This window comes from Somniosus microcephalus, chromosome 19 (assembly GCF_052327205.1).
Source record: "Somniosus microcephalus isolate GS21.2 chromosome 19, FLI_Smic_1.0, whole genome shotgun sequence".
NCBI classification, from domain to species: domain Eukaryota; kingdom Metazoa; phylum Chordata; class Chondrichthyes; order Squaliformes; family Somniosidae; genus Somniosus; species Somniosus microcephalus.
The window spans coordinates 54,967,628-54,989,076 of NC_141005.1; the positions used below are offsets into that span (position 1 = coordinate 54,967,628).

Consider the following 21,449-nt stretch of genomic DNA (forward strand, 5'->3'; position numbering starts at 1 on the left):
ATGCTTAATAAGTCAATAATATGGAAACTGGTTTGAAGTGCTTTGATCATCATACAGTCAGATAGAACAGAAGGAGGCCATTCAGCACATCGCGTCTGTGCCGACTCTTTGAATTCAGTCCCACGCCCCCTGCTCTTTACCCATAGCACTGCAAACTTCTCTTTTTCAAGTACACATTTAATTCCCTTTTGAAAGATACTATTGAATCTGCTTCCAGCACCTTTTCAAGGAGTGCATTCCAGGTCATAACAACTCGCTGCATGCAAAAAATTATCCTCATTTCCCCCTCAATAGCTTTTATTTGGGACGATACTGTGGTGAAATTCGCCAGTGACGCAGGCTATAGGAAAATGCAGGCTAGGGTGAGGTCTGATGAGGTAGCGGGGGAGAAATTCGGTTGGCAGCGCCTCCAATTAGCGCCTAAAGAGGCCGAGAAGTGGGGCGTTTGCCAATTTTTGGCCGGGCACAGTGAACCCAGCACCTCCTCCCATATTGAGTGGGCATTTTGCGCCGGTGCTAAACCTTAGCGCCCGCTCGCAGGCGCAGGCAGATCATGACATCATTTCAGTGTGCAACGCCTTTTGGGCGCCCCGGACCGGAAATTCAGTGTTGCGCCCCTCCGTTCCGCCTGGCGCTAATAAGGACTGCTTACCTGGAACGTTCCCCAGTCGCTCTCGGGCTAGGGGGGCGCTCTTTAAAGGGGACTGCACTGGTATAAAAGCGGCAGCCATTTTGGGAGCACAACGTCCTCGAGACTTTCACAGAGTTGCTGAGCTGCACTCTGAGAGCCATTGCACCAGTGAGCCAGCGCTGGCCAGAGGAACTTCAGCCTTATGACCATCACCTTACTGCTGGTGAGCATTTACAACGTTTACAATTTCTTGTGCGCTATTATTATGGGGGCTGCATTGGAGGGGAACGTCCTGCCGCTGAACCATCTGGAAAGGGCACAGAGACACAGGGAGAGAGGGGCAGGAATGGCCAGACGGAGGAGGGCCAACAGACGTCGCCACACCAGACCTTACGCTGCCAGGGTTTTCTGACAGCAGTTCTCTTACTTGAACATGTCAGAGGAGCAGTGTCTTAGAAGGCTGCGCTTCAGAAAGGAGGTGGTGACTGAGCTGTGCCACTTGCTTCAGCCAGATCTGCAGCCTCAGATAAGGTGCAGGACCTCTCAGTCGGTGGCTGTCAGGATGACTGTTGCCCTGAATTTCTATGCGAGCGGCTCCTTCCAGGCCGCAACTGGGGACATCGCTAACATATCACAGTTTGCGGTGCATTGCTGCATCCGTCAAGTAACAGATGCCCTATTTAAAAGGAGGCGGCAGTACATCTCCTTCCCTGTGACATTGGAGAAGCAGCGGGAGTGCGCAGAGGGCTTCGCAGCAATAGCGGACTTCCCCATGGTGCAGGGTGCCATTGACTGCACGCACGTGGCTTTGCGGGTGCCTGTTTTGAATCCGGAGGAGTTCTGCAACCGCAAGGGGTTTCATTCCTTGAATGTTCAGCTGGTCTGTGACCACCGACAGCTGATCCTCGCAGTCAATGCGCAGTTCCCTGGCAGCAGCCACGACGCCTTCATCCTGCGCCAGACTTCAGTTGCAGACCTATTCGAGGCCCCGGCACACCCAGGAGGCTGGCTTCTCGGTCACAAGGGCTATCCTCTGTGCCCATGGCTGATGACGCCGCTCCGTTCGCCCAGCACTCCTGCTGAAGAGCGCTTCAATGCGAGCCATCAGGCGACAAGGAACATTGTGGAGCACACAATCGGTGTGCTGAAGCAGCGGTTCCACTGTCTGGACCATTCCAGAGGCGCCTTGCAGTACTCACCAGAGCGAGTCTCCCATTTCATCGTAGTCTGTTGCATGCTGCATAACCTCGCCATCCTACGCACCCAGCCAATGCCACCAGCCATTGAAGCACCAGCGGAGGAGGAGGAGGACCAAGACGGGAGGGAGCTACAAACTGGAAGGGCCGTCCGTCAGAGGCTGATAACAAGCCGCTTCTAGGCCCCTCTGACGGAATGCTTGGTGCCATTCGATGAGGAGGAATGGAACCGTCCGGATAACCCAAAGCCTATGAAGGGCAGTGAATGTAAATATCAGATGTGGCCAATGTAAATTTAAAAAGTTGTTTATTTTGCTAAATGTGCTTCCTTCCAACATGACAAAGCAATGGCAACAGAAAGCAAAACTAACACATAAGTGACTCGCACACCCAGGAGACTATCCAAAACATTACTAACATTCAGACCAGCATCCACGGCCTTGATTTCTACAAATAAGATGTCTCAGCTGCACCTTCTACTCTTTCCCCGTTGATGGTGATCCACTTCTCTTGCTAGATCGGCCCCTTCCCTCCCTGCAGCTCCTCCATAATGGGACCCCAGTGGCTGCATCAAGGCTGGGGGAGGCCTGCTGGCTGTCCGAAAGCGCAGATGCCCCTGAGGGACGTCCTAGACGACCTCTGGCCTTGGAGGGCCCGGATGCTGACTGCTCCAACTGTGCATGGGTGGAAGCAGTCTGTCCTGCAGGTGGTGGCAGCTGCAGTGGAGACGTACCAGCGGTGGCATCAGGAATGCTGGCATCCTGAGAGCAGACAGCAGCTCCCTGGTCGACCGACACACTGGCACTCTGACGGGGCAGCACCGCAGCATGCGCACCAATCAGCTGGTCCACAGATTGATGCCCTGCTGTGGTGCTGCAAGGGCCCCGGGTAATCCTGCCTGATCCAGCGAGGGTGGCAGCAGTCATTGGTCGCGTGGCCTCAATATGCGTCTGCATGAGACCAGCAAGTGACTGCGTGGCAGCACTCAGCACTTGCGTGGCAGGTGCCAGTGCTTCGGTGAAGCCCTGGACAGTCCTTTCCAGTGCTTCGCTGAAGGCCGGGACAGTCCTTTCCACTGCTTCGGTCAAGCCCTGGACAGTCTTTTCCAGTGCTGCCCCAAAGTCCTGTGCACTCCTTGCCAGTGCTGCCCCAAAGTCCTGCGCACTCCTTGCCAGTGCTGCCCCAAAGTCCTGTGCACTCCTTGCCAGTGCTGCCCCAAAGTCCTGCGCACTCCTTGCCAGTGCTGCCCCAAAGTCCTGTGCACTCCTTGCCAGTGCTGCCCCGAAGTCCTGCGCACTCCTTGCCAGTGCTGCCCCAAAGTCCTGTGCACTCCTTGCCAGTGCTGCCCCAAAGTCCTGCACACTCCTTGCCTGTGCTGCCCCGAAGTCCTGCGCACTCCTTGCCTGTGCTGCCCCGAAGTCCTGCGCACTCCTTGCCTGTGCTGCCCCGAAGTCCTGCGCACTCCTTGCCTGTGCTGCCCCGAAGTCCTGCGCACTCCTTGCCTGTGCTGCCCCGAAGTCTTGGACACTCCTTGCCAGTGTCTCGATGAATTCAGGCATCCTTGCCACTGCAGCCATGAGCTCAGTGTGCCTAAGCCGAGCCTGTGCGCTCATTTCTGCGAGGGAACGCACCTCTTCTGCGCTCTGTGCAGCAATACTCGCGGCCTGACTCACCCTCCGGGGAGACCCCCGAGCTTCCCTACCCCCCTTGCGTTGCTGCAGCCTGCTGGTTCCTGGAACTGCTTCCTCCTCAGAGCATGCCCCCCCCGCTCCCCTCCAGGGAAGTAGTCTCCCCAGTCTGCAGAGGGGCTGGCTCGCCTGAGGGTGGCAGGGATGGTCCAGCTTCCTCCTGCTTGTCGCCTCCGGAGTCAGTGGCAGCGGCAGCTTGAGGGCCCGGCTCCCGAGCTGGTGATGCAGCATCTGAAAGCAGGGAGGTTGAAGAGTGGCTTTAGCGAAAGGACAAGGTGGCAGCAAGGGATGCATGAGTGCTGCAATGCACTGACATGGGTCCAGAGTGAAAAAGCATGCTGGTGGGGAAAGAAGTGGAAGGAGAGAGTTCAAAAAGGTGATGACCTTACCATCGCTGTGCACAATGGGGTCGGCAGCTCCAGTGGTGACAGGACCAGTCATCCGGCCTCCAACAATCTGGTGGACTCGTTCCTCCAGGTCCGTCAGTGTCTGCAGCTGAGGAGGGCCTCCTCCGGTGCAAAGCTGCTCCCTCCGGTTCCTGGCCAGCTTGGCCTGCAGAAGAAAGGACGGGAAGTGATGAAACATCACATGCCCCCATGGTAGAATAGCCCTTCCATTATGCATTGAGCTGAATGTGCGTGTGTGTTTCCAGAAAGGGCCATGGGTGCTGGCTGACAGATGGCCATTGGGGCTTCGCGCACCCTCTGGCCATAATGTCAGGTGCAGATGGAGGGATGAAGAAGATGGCGAAAAAGGCACTCACCCTAACGACCCAAGTGAGGTCATTGAACTTCTTCCTGCATTGCACAGGAGTCCTGGCCACCACGCTGGTTGAGGTGACTCTTTGACAAACTTCCCTCCGAGCCCTGCGGTACTCGCTCTGATGAGGCCTCCTGCCATTGTCGAGGTACAGCACAGCTCTCCGGCGCTCTACTTCGCCAACCAAAGCATCCAATGCCCCATCGGTAAAGTGCTCTGCTCTCTGCCTCACCCTCTCCATATGTTCAAAGTTTGGAACGCCACAGAAAGCACAGCGCCGATTTTGAGGCCTGCAAGGCGCAGAGTGTGGCTGCTGCTCCTAATTGACCCGCCCCTTTAAGAGCTGGCCGGCGCCAGCATGTCTCGGGGTAATCGATTATTGACAGCACCCGCGCTGCACCCAGCCGCCGACATATTGAGTAGCGCCACCGGGTTAGCGCCTTAAGACTCCCATGCAGCGCCTAAATCAACGCCGCAATCACCTTTAGGGGCGCAGCAACCCAATATCGCTCGAGGCGGCAATAAGTTGCGCCTGGCGATAAAATTTGCGCAGCGCCAATTCTAACGCCCCAAACGGGGCTATACCTAATTTCTCTCCCAGCATGTTTTAGAAGTGGTGAATGCAAGTCTAGGTTCCAAACCGTATCCTAAAAGCAGCCTACCTGAAACGACCTTCAATGTTTTCTAATGACATGATTATCAAAAATAATTTGCAGTTGATTAGCTGGATAATTTATGGCCATTATATGGTACAACTTAATAAAATGTACAAGCTATGGTATTCCCCTATAACAACCAGTAAAATAAATCTCAATATCATTCTTTGCCTGATTGTGTGATATTCAAAAACAACAATAATTTACATTTATATGGCTTCTTTAATGTAATGAAATATTCCAAGGTGCTTCATATAGAACATAGGTGGTCCAAGCAGTAGAATTTGTAGAGATGGACTAAACAGGAGAGGATTTAGAAGAGATTTTTTTTTCATTCCTGGGATATGGGTGTCGCTGGCAAGGCCAGCATTTATTGGCCATCCCTAATTGCCCTTGAGAAGGTGGTGGTGAGCCGTCTTCTTGAACTGCTGCAATTCGTGTGGTGAAGGTACTCCCACAGTGCTGTTACGGAGGGAGTTCTAGGATTTTGACCCAGCGATGATGAAGGAACGGCGATATATTTCCAAGTCAGGATGGTGTGTGACTTGGAGGGGAACTTGGAGGTGGTGGTGTTCCCATGCACCTGCTGCCCTTGTCCTTCTAGGTGGTAGAGGTTGCGGGTTTGGGAGGTGCTGCCAAAGAAGCCTTGGTGAGTTGCTGCAGTGCATCTTGTAGATAGTACACACTGCAGCCACGGTACGCTGGTGGTGGAGGGAGTGAATGTTTAAGGTGGTGCGTGGGTTGCCGATCAAGCGGGCTGCTTTGTCCTGTGTCGAGCTTCTTGAGTGTTGTTGGAGCTGCACTCATCCAGGCAATCATAATCATAATCAACTTTATTGTCATTGTTAGTGCACAAGTGCAGTACAACGAAATGTAGGCTTGCGGCTCCCGAGAGTGTACATTTAGATTAAGACATTTAAACATTCAACATACATTTGGCTTGTAATACATTAACATAAACATAACCATAATAAAGTGCATTGGCAGATGTGCAGGCTTTAGAGTTTATTTGTGGAGTTCAGTAGGATGACAGCCCTGGGAAAGAAGCTGTTCCTAAATCTGGTCGTACGGGTGCGAATGCATCTGTAGCGTCTCCCAGATGGCAGGAGGGTGAACAGACTGTGGCTGGGGTGGGTAGGGTCTTTGATGAATGACCGTGACCTCCGTAAACAGCGTTTCTGGTATATGTGCTCTATGGTCGGTAGCCGGGTGCCGGTAATGCGTTGGGCAGTTTTGACTACCCGCTGCAGGGCTTTCCGGTCATAGTAGCTACAGCTGCCATACCATACTGTGATACAGTTCGTCAGGATGCTCTCTATTGTGCAGCGGTAAAAGTTAGAGAGGATCAGGGGTGACAGGTTACATCCCTTCAGCCTGCTTAGGAAATATAGGCGCTGCTGGGCCTTCTTCACCAGAGAGGAGGTATTGAGGGACCAGGAGAGGTCTTCTGTGATGTGGACTCCGAGGAACTTAAAGCTGTCCACCCTTTCCACCACAGCCCCATTGATGTGGATGGGGGTGTGACTTCCGCCTTTAGACAAGTGGAGAGTATTCCATCACACTCCTTACTTGTGCCTTGTAGATGGTGGAAAGGATTTGCGGAGTCAGGAGGTGAGACACTCGCCGCAGAATACCTAGCCTGTGAATTTGGCACCGTCCCATTTCAATTTGTTCTCATCCGCATTGTGGAAAGATAGATAAATATCAGTCTGGAGAGCAAGAGATTTGGAATTAAAACAAATAATTACCTGATGGCCTATCCTGCAGGCTGCCAATCAAAACCCATCATGGCAGCCTTTGCAATGAAGACCCTCCCATCTGTAACTAACATGTCCTCATAACAACAGTACTACACTTAGAAAGTAATTCTCTGGCCATGAAGCACTTTAGGACATCCTGCACTGTATTAGTTACAAGTTCTTTCTTCTTGTCCCGTAATTGTTGGGTAAAGGGAAGTTTCAGTGCTAGTAGTAGCACTGGGAAAGAGTCATTACATAACCAGTTGTTGCATAAAATATTTGCACTATACACCTCATTCTCTGAGATTCCTCACAGTCACTTGTCAACTACAGAATTTAAAAATATGACCTTTCTTTTAATTATTACAATCTATCCATCGGTTTTATAAACAGCACCAACCTGCTACAACTGTGTGATACTCTATTCATTGGAATTTAGAAGAATGAGAGGGGATCTTATTGAAACATATAAGATTCTGAGGGGGCTTGTTAGGGTAGATGCAGAGAGGATGTTTCCCCTCGGGGGGGGGGGAATCTAGAACTAGGGGGCATAATTTCAGAATAAGGCGGCACCCATTTAAATCGGAAATGAGGAGGAATTTCTTCTCTCAGAGGGTCGTGAATCTTTGGAATTCTCTTCCCCAGAGAGCTGTGGAGGCTGGGTCATTGACTATATTTAAGGTGGAGATAGAGAGATTTTTGAAAATAAGGGAGTCAAGGGTTTTGGGGAGCGGGCAGTGAAGTGGAGTTGAGGCCAAGATCGGATCAGCCATGATCTTATTGAATGGCGGAGCAGGCTCGAGGGGCCAAATGGCCGACTCCTACTCCTATGTCTTATGTTCTTATGTTCCACTGCCCATGAACCCTACAATATACTTGAATAATGACAGTGTACATATATGTGTTACATTTTCAATTGTTCTGATATCACGAATGCTTCTTCACCCATCAAGAAGCCTATTTATCTCGAGCACATCATTGCTCCAACACACTCAAATTTTTAATAAATTTACACATATTTTAGGCACCTGTCTGCTTGTTTAATTGAGACTTTGGTTTATTTTAAACAGGTTATCACCTCTGTTAAAACAGCAGGCAAAGGGATTTGATACAAATGTGTGAAGCTTTCATACAATAATATCGTGCAGTTACATTTCCAGGCTTATATTTTCACTTGCGGTCCATTTTATTCCCTTTATGAGGAAGATATTCATAGGTGTTACTTTTAATGCATGAGTTTTACCTCTCTTGTGAAATTGGAGATCCACAGTCCCCCACTGCATGGCCTCCATAAAGTGTGTAATGGTAGTCGGCCTTATTAAGCAGGAAGAATACGGGTCATTCAGGTATTTTGTTTTATTTAACATGGAATGCCACTTCAGATTTGATTATCTGCCCACATAAATATGGAAACAAAAACAAAACAGTATACAGCAGGGTTCTATTCATCATTTTCACAATTATGCTTTCTGAGAATTTGTCCACTGTAGCAATCATGTTAACAACTGCAGACTCCAGTCCAGTTCTTGACAATCAGATGTGAATAATGGGAGCCAGCAATCTGCTAATGCAATTCTCATCAGCTTTTGGCCAAAACAACACCATCTGATTGACAGAAGACCATTTAACTCATCTCGTCATTGAGAAACCGTCCTTGAGATGTCTGGCAGTGAAGAACTGGCAGCTGCAGAGTTCCTTACCGTATCATCTGACTTAATGCAGCTATACTGTTTGTGTACAGGTTTCCAAATTCTGCTCCTTTTGTTTTACTGATGGATAGCACCCTGCAGCACATACAACTGTCATTTATAACTTTACCCCTGCACGTAAAGGCATTTCTAATGGCGTGGCTGCATCTCGAGGTCAACGACTGTGGATTCAAGTCCCAGGATGTAGCTTCATTGATTGTCATCAATCCAATCCAAGCCAATGCAGACTTTCCTATCGACAGAGATTCCTGTTTTGCAAAGGAAACACGTCTGAATTGGGACAGAGAAAGAAAAATCCTAAAACCGCAATTGGCTTGTTTTCTACCTGAAACCAAAATAGTTGCCAATTAAATCATGGGTTTATTAGATGTTTGGAATATTCTGATTGGATTGTATTTCATTATTATTTAATATTATTTTTGTGCTTTTTTTTGGTATGTGCTTTTTACAGATGTACATAAGAAAACGTTGGGAAGTGCAATGAAGGACAACAGGATTACATAGAAACATAGAAAAATAAGCAGGAGTAGGCCATTCGGCCCTTCGAGCCTGCTCCGCCATTCAATATGATCATGGCTGATCCTCTATCTCAATACCATATTCCTGCTCTCTCCCCATACCCCTTGATGCCTTTTGTGTCTAGAAATCTATCTATCTCCTTCATAAATATATTCAGTGACTTGGCCTCCACAGCCTTCTGTGGTAGAGAATTCCACAGGTTCACCACCCTCTGAATGAAGACATTTCTCCTCATCTCAGTCCTAAATGTCCTACCCCTTAAGGCACAGTATACAGGCAACTCCTAATTGTGACCTAAGACCGCCAGGTATGTAATAGGCTCCTCAGTTCTTGGTTGACCCAGTAGTGGCGATGTTCCAGCCTGTTATATACAGCAGATGCTAATTCAATATTAGGAGGATTAAGAAATTATGAATATTCAATCCTCTTTAATTTGGTGCCTGTTGTACTATCTTGTACAAACAAATTATATATTGCAATAGGAGTGTCCCACCCCTAAAGGGAAATGCAAGCAGGAATCATTTTACACCCTCTATATTTGACAGTGTTCTGTCTTAAGCATGTAAAACATTTTAAATGGTCTAGACCAATAGTGCCCAACCTGTAGCCATAGGGCCACCTGCAGCTTCTGAGTCCTACCATTCTGTTCTACTGAAGCTCGAGGAATAGCACCTCATCCTTCGATTAGGAACTTTACAGCCTTCCGGACTCAACATTGAGTTCAACAATTTCAGATCCTAACCACTGACATTAATCAGTCATTCATGAAAGAAAGACTTATGAAATAATACTGAGCGGCCTACGGGTGGCGCTGTCCAGGGAGAGTATAAATACTCAGGCACGGGCCCAGCCTGCGCAGGACATTCTTAACGAGAACTAGTGAAGGACACAACTAGACCTCCATGTTGTAAAACAGTTGATTAAAGCTTTGTTTAACGCTTAGACCAAGTGCCTAGTAGTTTTCTTACGTCAACCACCGCTCCCGTTTTTTCGGACAGCAGCTGTTGATGATGATTCTGATATTGCCATTTACACCTCTTCTAGACCCATCTTTTGTTACTTTACTTGTCCCATTACCATCTCCTTTTGCTTTGTACCATCCTCCCTTTTGTCATTTAATCACTCCTGCCTTCCACCCCATCACAGACCTTCCCTTTTGTTCTTCCCTCCTCTTCCCCCCTTTCCCTGCCCCTGTACTTGCTTAAAACCTGTTACATCTCTAAATATTCCAGTTCTGATGAAAAGTAATCGACCTGAAACGTACTTCCAGCATTTTCCATACTTAAGATAAACTTTTTATCCTCTAACAAATAAAAATTAATTGCAAAAGAAACATTGTACATGCTGCTGATGGGGTTAAAGTGCAATCAGTCATAAACTCTAGATTCCAAGCATCAACGTGTGATTATCTTAATTGACACAGTGAAACTTTCACATGAAATGATCTGAGTGTAATCACTCAGTACAAAGCAATTCATGAAAGGCAAATTAAACACATTGCAGTATTTGTGTCAGTGACAGGCCAGCATTTATCCAACAAACAGCTCTGTATATATAGTTTTTGAATACTAATGATTGTTTTGTGTTAATTTACACTTCATTTTACGAAATAATTTGATTCTATTCCAGAAACACATTTGAAAGTTCAGAGATTGAGGAACAGATATTATATCCACTGATGTTTGGTACCAATTAAATTGATACCATAGGCTTAGTAAATTGAAACAAATATAGAAAAAGAGGACGAAAACATGTCATATCTCCAAACACTTAGATATAGTGTTATGATTGACTGAATGCTGTACAATCAAAATAAATTGATGATGATCAGGCCTGGTTAGAGATACCCTAACACACGAGGGGGTGTCAACTACTGGTCCACTTCTGTATCTCAAGGGTAACTTTTTCTTCTTGAGAAATCTAGGTGAAAGGCCAAGGGTCATAGTGCAGGACACCATGGGCAAGACAGGATAACAACAACAACTTGCATTTATAAAGTACCTTTTAATATAGATAGATGCATTGGTGGACCAGGAGGCAATGTAGGTCAGTAAGGACAGGGGTCATGGGCAAATGGGATAGGATAAGAAGCAGAGTTTTGGATGAGCTGAAGTTTACAGTGGTGGAGGAATAATCATGTCTGGGGGCAACAAAGACATGGCTGAGGGTTTCAGTGGCCGATGAGCTGAGGCAGAAGATGGGCGATATTAGAGAGGGGAAAGTAGGTAGTCTTTGTGATGATGAGGATATGGGGTCGGAGGCTAAGCTTGGACTCAAATAGAATACCGAGATTGCAAACAAGCCGCTCTAGCCTGAGACAGTGGCCGGGGAAGGGAATGGAGCTGGTGGTGTGAGTACAGAGTTTGTGGCAGGAGCCAAAGGTGATGGCTTTTAGCTGGAGGAAATTGCAGCTCATCCAAAAGTGGATGTTGGCCAAGCAGTCGGACAGTACAGAGGCAGTGGCGGGGTTGAGAGAGATGGTGGAGATGGTGGAGAGCTGGGTGTTGCCAACATATATGTGGAAGCTGACCCCGTGTCTGTGGGTGATGTTGGCAAGAGGCAACAAGTAGATGAGGAAGAGGAGGGCATCAAGGATAGATCCTTGGTGGGACTCAAGTCAAAAAGTTGAGATTAAGTGTTGCCAAGCTTGGCTTTTAAAAGCCTTTAGGTTGCAGAAGTAGAGGTAATTTAAGGGCGTTAAGGAATTCTGCAGTTTATAGATTGGGGGGAAATGAGTTCGAGTAGGAAAGTCTTTATTTGACATGCAGGTATGAAAATAATATATTAGATGGTGTCTTTGGATTTTGGGTGGACACAAGAGAAAAGTTCAAAGGTGCAATGACTATAGTAGTGTCAATAAAACAGAAAGGGGAGAAAAGTTTTGATGGATAGAGGCTGTAGGTTAAATGTGAGAGGGAAATAAATCTGTAAAGATATAAAGAAAAAACTGCAAATGTTAGAATTATACAGCAGATCTGTTGGTATCTGTAAAGAGTAAAGTTAGGTTAATATTTTTAGTGTAGACCCTTTATCAGAACTCTCTTTCTGTTTTTATTTAAGTTTTATCTTATATCCCCTCCAAGAGTACTTGAGAGTTTCCCGCTATTGTTTGAGCCTCGGCAGCAACTTTTAAAAACTACAAAGGACTAAACTTAATGGCTTAAACGGCAACTGAATAATTGAACAATGATAATTGGAACTGGGGACTGTTAATTAATTGAGGGACACAGTCTGCAGACCTAGCTTTGAGATTATCCAGCATACTTAAACCTGCCATCCATTATTCCTTAACATAGGAAGCACTGGACAAACTGGCCTGGGTGAGGAATGGGAAATGATGCTCTCTAACAAGCCAGGGGCGAGCTACTTCTGGGCTTCAGTGAAATGAAAGATAAATAATATCAGTACAATTGTCCCTTCGCCTCTGATCCTTTGTGACACTTTGGGGGTGATTTTGCCAATAGGGACGTGATGGAGGCGGGACTGCTGCTTGTCGGGTTTTAGTCCCGCCTCTATCGACATCCAGCCAACCCACGCTATTTTCCCTTGATTGACCTTGTTACGCCTGCCCAGCGAGTTTAGCAGGCCAATTAAGGGAAAGCCAGTTACTGGTGACGTCAGCGAGTGACGTTTCATCTGTCAAGAACTTTTGACAGATGAATTGTCATCGTTTGAGAGCTCTGTGAAGCTGTCAAACACTGACAATCTGTCTTCTAAGTTGAGTTCTGGGACACAAACTCACTTAGAGATCTCTCCTGAGCAGAAGGCTGATGCATTTGAGAATGCAGCGGCCATTCTGCTTTCTCTGTCGGTGAGATGAGGGACTCCCGAGACCTGAAGGGTTGAAGCCTGGAGGAAGAAGCAAAGGTAAGTAAAGCTTTTAAAACACTTAAGACTCACCTCACACACTTACCTCTGCACACATGAACCCATCACTCACCTGCACACTGGACATCTCGGCCCCTCCGACTCCCGCAGACCCACGGCTTGCCTCGCTGATCCTGGCGAGGTTCGGCGCCGTCGGGAAGCATGCACTTTAGGGCTCAAAATAGGGATTATCCAAAATACTGCCGGTTAACTACCTGTTAACAGGCAGTTAATTGGCACTAATCCCCTTCCCGCCTCGAGGAGGCGGCTCCCAGCGCAGGTTGGGTACCCGCCTCCTGGGAAGATGGCATGAAGGCGGGTTGGGGCAGGATGGGTACCCGCTCCCAGATTCTGCCATTTTCCCGGCAGTCCCGCCTCCATACCCGCCTCCCCAGGGCTGGCAAAATCATCCCCTTTGTAACCAGTTGGAGTTCTTCTCTACCCCACTTACTGGCCCATCATCTATACCAAAAGTGTATTTTAATCACTTTTTTAAGATAACTAATATACTTTTATTATATTTTTTTTTGGTGAGTGATAGGTTAATTGAAATGTTTCTTTAAATCCTATTTTAATGAGGATTAAAAAAAATATTTGCCAGATTTGCCCATTCGGTTCAGCCCAAGCTAGACTGGCCTAAGGAAAAACTTAGATTTATATATAGCCTTTCACAACCTCAGGACATCCCAAAGAGCTTTCCAATGAAGCTCAACGAACTCAAGAGACAAAACCTTCATCAGTGGCAAAATTAAAAAATTCAACCTCAAGCCTTTGGCCAAGAGAAGCTGAATTCCACCGTTTTACCTGAAAGGGATTTTAAGCCTGCACCTGACAATGGGCCAATTGCACCAGTTACACTCGAATCATCGCGTGCTGCTTCCTAAAAAAAATCTCGTGAAATATTTTAGGAGCAAAAGAGATCCCTGCTTATTTTGTCAAGTGTGCAGTAAAAGTGAAGATTTATCACTTGTGTCAGGCTGCATAATCGGGTTGGTTAACCCTTTCAGTGACGACTTGGTGTTCTGCAGCAGCTCTCGTACAGCGCTACATCTATATTGTGAGCTTTTATAATGGAGTCATGATTCCAGCGTGCTTTATTTGTTAGAAGGTAGAATGTATATCAATTGGAATATACTTTTTAAAAAATTGGGTGAATTTTTGACTCATCAGGGTGAAGGGCATTGGTGCTGGGGAATGGAAGACACGCTTTGAACACTTAAGTGCCAGTGACAAACTCTCTCCAGTTAGGCACAGTCTACGTTTAGCTCAAACTTACTTAATTCAAACAATCTCATAATTCAATTTTTTGGAATGAAATTCTCACTTTGCCATGTTATTTATATCGCTTAAATTCAAATTAGCACAACAAACAAAACTGAATGATCAGAATTGGACTATGCAGCACATACAGGTGCAAAGCTATTTTTCTTTGGTTTTCTCCTTGCCAGTTCTGCGTACCAATTTTCTCCAGGGCCCCTCCCATCCTGAAAGCAACAATTCTTTTTTGCAAGCGATTGAGGTCGTGGAAGGATTTGAAAATAGGGGTGAAATTAACTCGCCGGGAGCCAGTAGAGCTGGAAAAAGACTGGGGTAGTGGGTGTGGAGGACTCTGTGCCTTGAAATTCAACCCTGCCGATGTGTTATCCCACACATAATGGTGCTCCTGGTCAATCCTTTTGAGCCTGCTGAAAGCCTTTTCAATGATTGGAAAGGTGTCTAGAACATAGTCTGTAAACAAAGAGTGTCACTAGCTGCAGCATTGCTCCACAATATTCTCTGGAGTGATTTATAAGGACATTTATAATATTCAACGGTATTGATGTTTTGCGGTTTCAAAGCTTGGAGAGAATCTTACAAAGACACATAATTAGCTATGAGAGTCAGCAGAGAATTATAAGATAATATATTGTTGAGTATAATTTCAAGGGGTGACAGTTAACTTGCGCTTGATGCAGGGTCTGTGTGGAAATGAGAGAACCAGTCAATTTATGCACAGTCTAACTCAATTCCAACTCAAGAGCACAGATACCTCCATCTCCCCCACACCTCCAAATCGTCCTTTAGCCGAAGGCACTAGAGCCTAGGATGTGCTCAGCGCAATGTAACAACGGGTACATTTTATTTTTTCCCTCACTGAAGATTCCACACATGCCACGATCACATAGTGCCTGTGAAACGTATAATTTATGTTGTTTGCTCCGGATTGATTTCACGGTGCAGTTTGCTGTAATTTGATTGATGGGCTACTTAGGATCCATGTACTTTGTTGTAATTACAGTATGGGGATTACGTGATAGGGAGATAAATCAAGCCATTATACAATGGCATTCTCTCATGAAACAGTAGTAATTTAATTTAACTGGCCGACCTTCTCCCGGGCAGTCCAGCCTGAGCTCCCGAAGAAAATAGTCAGGAATTCTGCCGTTTCTAACCTCTCCTTCGTACCTAATGGTAATACTAGTGGTAGCACTCCTCGTGGTATTTATCTAAATTCAAGGTTGTTTACATCTGTTCAATTTTTGCGGAAAGGTTTTTTTTTACTTCCTCCCAAACCAGTCACATATCAGTAAGTTAATGGAGCAATATTTACTGTATAATCGGTAACAAAAAGGATGTTTACTGTCAAGTTAAAAAGTGACTTTAATTGCATTTATAAAATTGATTTTTTTTGTTGCACTCTTAAGCCTGTAGAGGTGCTGTTTCATGGGCAGTAACTGCTCTCTGGTACCTCGCTTGAGCTTTTTTCAACTTCTCCCCACCAGACCACGGTGTTGAGGCCCATTTAGCTTCCTTATCACCACCCTGGATAACCTGGAACAAACAAGGGATTGAACATGGGCCTCTCCTTGCCTTTATGATATAGTTACTCTTCAGTTAGCTGTGTGGCAGCTCACAGGAAATGCAAGGCAAATTGAGTTTCTTTCACTCCTTACCCCATATGCCTTGGCTCCATCACAGAGCCGACCAAAGGCCACCCAACAGATGCAGGCGAGTCTGAACATCACATGACCTGGGACCTTCCAGTTGAAAGTTAAGAACGCAACTGTTTGAGCTAATGGAGCTCAAATACCTCTTAGCAGAACACATTGGGTCGACTAGGCCTGTCTTCACTAGAGTTTAGAAGAATGAGAGGGAATCTCATTGAAACGTATTAAATTCTGACAGGGCTAGACAGACTGGATGTAGGGAGGATGTTTCCCCTGGCTGGGGGGTGGAGAACGAGGGGTCACAGTCTCCGGATACGGGGTAGGACATTTAGGACTGAGATGAGAAGAAATTTCTTCACTCAGAGGGTGGTGAACCTGTGGAATTCTCTACCACAGAAGACTGTGGAGGCCAAGTCACTGAATATATTTAAGAAGGAGATAGATAGATTTCTAGACACAAAAGGCATCAAGGGTATGGGGAGAGGGGGAATATGGTATTGAGATAGAGGATCAGCCATGATATTGAATGGTGGAGCAGGCTCGAAGGGCCGAATGGCCTACTCCTGCTCCTATTTTTCTGTGTTTCTATGTTTCTACAAAGCAGCTAAGTACAAAAAAAAAGCATAATTTTTTCACTACCTTCACCATCTTGGATCCATTGCTGGGGAAGCGGGAAGGCAGGTTGTCCACTCATTCTCCCACTCTAGCCTTAAACCATCACTCCCAGGTTCCTTTCTATGCCTCCCTCTGCCAGTTCATCTAAATCATTGTACATATTTTTCAATCGATGTGCAACACTTACATTTATTTAGTATTCAATTTAATTTGCCAATTAGCTGTCCAATTGCAGGGTCTTAACCCTTTTGCAAACCCTTTTTTTTCCTGTCACCTCTGTTTCTACTGCTCCCTATTGTCACAGCTCTTTGCACAGCATCATGGCGAGAGGCACAGGAGCCCAGACTTTCTTAGAGAATAGTGTGTGGTGCAACTGATTGTAAAAACAGATATATATTCAAATAGCATCAAAAAGGTCAACCAGAACAATCAAAAACCTATTTAGATTTATTACATTACAAACTATATTTATATTGCAGGCACTCATCTGAGATCAGTTCCCCAATGTTGAGATATTTAGGACCAAGTGTAGAGTGCTGCTTTCGCTAATGGATTTGTATTCTAGACGACAACTCTCATTACTAAAGCAAACTATCAATCGACTGTCATATTTTTATGATTTTTTCAGGTATCATGTGCTGTTTTAAAAAGCGTTTTAGTTTTCTAATTTGGGAGCGAAATGTGCAGACCAAGAGAATCATGCTCTCCAGCTAGGATTCATCTAATGAAAAATGTAGACTGCACTGTCCCAGATCCATCTTTCTAATTTACGCTGCTCAATTGAATATAAATCTACTTTTCTGAAACCTGCCCTTAGGGCTTAGCAAAGAGGAAAATCAGAAAGCAAAGTGTGGTGATGGAGAATCTTCTACTCTCGTGTAGCATGAGGCAGGCAGACCATGGGCTCATCATTGCTGTCCTGTTCTATCAGCCAGCGGCTCCTCATCCTATGCCGCTGTGCACACTGAGAGCAGTGTCTGCTGCAGCTGCCAGATGCCATCAGCATCACCCAGTCTGGAGAGTCTGCTTATTAATATTTCAGTGGAACATTTTAGTCACTGTTTCGGGCTTTGACCTCTAGGCACAAGACCGACAAGGGGGAGGATGAGGGGGGCACAGAATCTGTTCAAGGAATCAAGCCTTGATGAGCAGAGTCAGCAGAAATAATAAGGCCAAAGGACAAAGCTAAGGCTATGGCTGAATACGGAACTTAGAACATATATTGAAGTAAAGAAAAAAATATGGGGCCGATTTTGCCAGCCCTGGGGAGGCGGGTTTGGAGGCAGGACTGCCGGGAAAATGGCAGAATCTGGGGGCAGGTACCCATCCCGCCCCCAACCCGCCTCCGTGCCATCTTCCCAGGAGACGGGTCCCCGACCCGCGTAGGGGCCCATCTCCTGGAGGCAGGAAGGGGATTACAGCCACTTAACTGCCTGTTAACAGGTAGATAATAGGCAGTTAAGTGGATTATCCCCATTTTTCCAGCAGAGGTGCGGGCTTCCCGACGTCTGGAAACCCCGCCAGGGTCACCGAGGGAAGCAGTGGGTCTGCGGGGGTCTGCGGGGTCCAAAAGTGCGCTGTGGAGGTAAGTGATGTGTGCAAGTATGTGAGGTGAGTGAAAAGTGATAGAACAAATGTCCTTACCTTGCAGGCTTCAATCGTTGGGGATGCGGAGGCTCCGGCATCTCCACGGCAGAGATGACAGATGGATGCTGCATTCTCTGATGCAACAGTCATCTGCTTTCTGCTCACAAAAGAGGTTTGATGAGCCTTGAGTACAAGAACTCGCCAAACAACAGAGCTTCACAGAGCTGTCAAACGATGACAATTCATCTGTCAAAAATTTTTAACAGATGAAACGTCATACGCTGACATTCTCTGTAACCGGCTTCCCCCTTAATTGGCCTGCTAAGCCCACTGGGTGGGCTTAACAAGGTGAAGCAAGGGAAAATAGCGTGGGTTGGCCACAAGTCGATGGAGGCGGGACTGAAACCCGACGAGCAGCAGTCCCGCCTCCAACGCGCCCCCATTGGCAAAATCACCCCCTATGTGTCAGCTTTGAGGACTTATGTGTACAGCAGTCAGGTTTCAATATTTAGAATCACATCTACACGTAAAACTTGCACTGCCTCTCAAATATTTTGGTTAGTCCAAATATGTATTTGGATATTGGATATTGAGCCTCCCTGATGACTCACCCAGTGAAGATACAGATGAGGAAGGTCCAAGTTCCAATCAGAATTAGCTGATCACAGCCAGGACAGCACCAGGGGCACTACAATTGGTCTCAGCATGCCTGAGTTAGGGAGGGGGAATCGCTATCCAGTGACACCCCCACTACCGCAAACCACCCCCCTCTCCACCATTTGCTTGAATGTACAAGAATGGGCATCAATTGGGTACAGGATTGGGCTCAGCTGTAGTGTGGCCAAGGTTGAAATAACCTGCCAATATTCACTCTAAGGAACAGAATGGATGAGGCACCACAGGACATGCAGCACTCAGGGCACCACACCCTGGTGTGAGTCATTGCCTTCAGTAGAGGAGAGAGGAAGTTGGAGGGACAAAGTATTTGATTACAGGAATCCATCTTCAACTCAGTAACTGAGTGATGTTAGAAACAGTTGGCAGGCTAAAATGATTTACTAAATTCACCTGAATCCCGGGGTGGAATTACTGCATTGAAGCACAATCTTAACATATTTGTTAATTATTAAGAGACAATATTGAATGTACCTACTGGGCAGGAGACTGCTGCCTCTCACCATATGTTCAAATCCCGCCTTGACAGATCAGACCAGATTAAAGTCCTCTCTCTGCTGGCTGTAATGGTTGTAAGTCAAACTAATTTGTTCAGCCCCGATCCCAGCTCCTGGTGGGTGTGAGTCCAGAACATAAAACGCCACATGACTTGGTACTAATTGACAAAACTTGGTACTAATTGACAATTTCATTCAAAGGAGCCAGAAGGATAGGTAAGGATCAGAATGTCACACACTGGTACAGTAGGGAGCACTTTCTGCAAGGTTGGGGTGAGGGCACCTACTCCGAATGGAACACTGCAAGCTTTACTGTAATTAAAAGCTTTGCTGCACACCTGATGCCCTTGTTAATATTATTTTTGTGTTAAATTCATGCCTATTACAGCATAAACTCGGTGTGAAAATTGGAATATAGAACAGTTGAGTCTCCCTCCAGTTGTGGTGTCACTCAAGAGGTGATGTAATGTTGTCTCAGTTGCATAGAGAGCTGGAACTGAAACAATATCCCAAACCTCAATGTGCGTTATGCCATTATGACAGACATTGAAATCGCCCTGTAATTACTGAACAATCTACTAACCCCAACTGATACTCATTCATGTACATTCCAGCAAGGGGGTTGGGGTTCACTGACGATTGATTTTTCCCCCCTCCCTAACTCAGGCATGTTGAGACCAATCATAGAGGTCCTAGTGCTATCCTGGTTGAGGTGAGTTAAATCTGATTGAACCTGCGACCTTCCTGATCTTTATGGCCCCTATCTGCACTTGATGGTGCTTTTGCCAAGTGAGTCGACAGGGCGGCTGAATATCAAATAGTCAATTACAGTTGCTCACTCCCACTGGGCAGAAAGACCCCTTGAACACAGCAGCGCTCCAGTTTTAACCTGTAGGCTGGTTGTTTGGAGAAAACTGGAGCACTGCTATGTTCAAGGGGTCTTTCTGCCCAGTGGGAGTGAGCAACTGTAATCAAACTCGTGTCAGCAAAGTCAGCATCGTAGAAAACATGTGTTGCACCTTATAGGGAAGTTCTGGATGGTGACCCTGGCTGCCTAAAGTAGAAAATGCTTCATTCCCTCGCCTCAATCATAGAAACATAGAAGATAGGAGCAGGAGTAGGCCATTTGGCCCCTCGAGCCTGCTCCGCCATTCAATGCGGTCATTGCTGATCATCCAAATTCAGTACCCTGTCCCTGCTTTCTCCCCATATCCCTTGATCCCCTTAGCCTTAAGAAATATATCTAACTCCTTCTTGAATATATTTAATGAATTGGCCTCAACTGTCTTCTGTGGTAGAGAATTCCACAGGTTCACCACTCTCTGGGTGAAGAAATTCCTCCTCATCTCAGTCCTAAATGGCTTACCCCTTATCCTTAGACTGTGACCACTTGGTTCTGGACTCCCCTGCCATCGGGAACAGCCTTCCTGCATCTAGTCTGTCTAGTCCTGTTAGAATTTTATAAGTTTCAATGAGATCCCCTCTCATTCTTCTAAACTCTAGCAAATATAAGCCTAATCGACCCAATCTCTCTTCATACGCCATTCCTGCCATCCCAGGTATTAGTCTGGTGAATCTTCGCTGCACTCCCTCCATGGCAAGAACATACTTCCTCAGATAAGGTGACCAAAACTGCACACAATGCTCAAGGTGTGGTCTCACCAAGGCCCTGTACAACCGCAGCAAGACATCCTTGCTCCTGTATTTGAATCCTCTCGCTATGAAGGCCAGCATACCATTTACCTTCTTAACCGCCTGCTGCACCTGCATGCTTACCTTCAGCGACTGGTGCACAAGAACACCCAGGTCTCGTTGCACTTCCCCTTTTCCCAATCTATTGCCATTCAGATAATAATCTGCCTTCCTGTTTTTGCCACCAAAGTAGATAACCTCGCATTTATCCACATTATACTGCATCTGCCATGCATCTGCCCAATCGCCCAACCTGTCCAAATCGTACTGGAGTTTCTCTGCATCCTCCTCACAGCACACACGCCCACCCAGCTTTGTGTCATCTGCAAACTTGGAGATATTACATCTAGTTCCCTCGTCTAGATCATTAATATATATTGTGAATAACTGGGGTCCTAGGACCGATCCCTGCGGTACCCCACTAGTCACTGCCTGCCACTCGGAAAAAGACCTGTTTATTCCAACTCTTTGCTCCCTGTCTCCCAACTAATTTTCTATCCAAGTCAGTACCTTACCCCCAATCCCATGTGCTTTAACTTTGCACACTAGTCTCTTATGCGGGACCTTATCGAAAGCCTTCTGAAAGTCCAAATACACCACATCCACTGGTTCTCCCTTATCTATTCTACCAGTTACATCCTCAAAAAATTCCAGTAGATTAGTCAAGCATGATTTACCTTTTGTAAATCTAT

At 46.4% G+C, this 21,449-nt stretch overlaps 1 protein-coding gene and 1 long non-coding RNA gene across 10 annotated transcripts in view; one reads left to right on the forward strand and one right to left on the reverse strand.

The window, feature by feature from the left end:
• Positions 1-21,449, forward strand: part of srrm4 (serine/arginine repetitive matrix 4) — a 361,375-nt gene that overhangs the window by 183,642 nt on the left and 156,284 nt on the right. The window lies entirely within an intron of this gene.
• LOC147104445 (uncharacterized) overlaps positions 8,011-21,449 on the reverse strand; it is a 185,212-nt gene continuing 171,773 nt past the window's right edge. For all 8 annotated transcript variants that reach the window (XR_015072343.1, XR_015072336.1, XR_015072341.1 and 5 more), the window contains one exon: positions 8,011-8,626. This is a non-coding gene — a long non-coding RNA (uncharacterized LOC147104445). The remainder of the gene's footprint in view (positions 8,627-21,449) is intronic.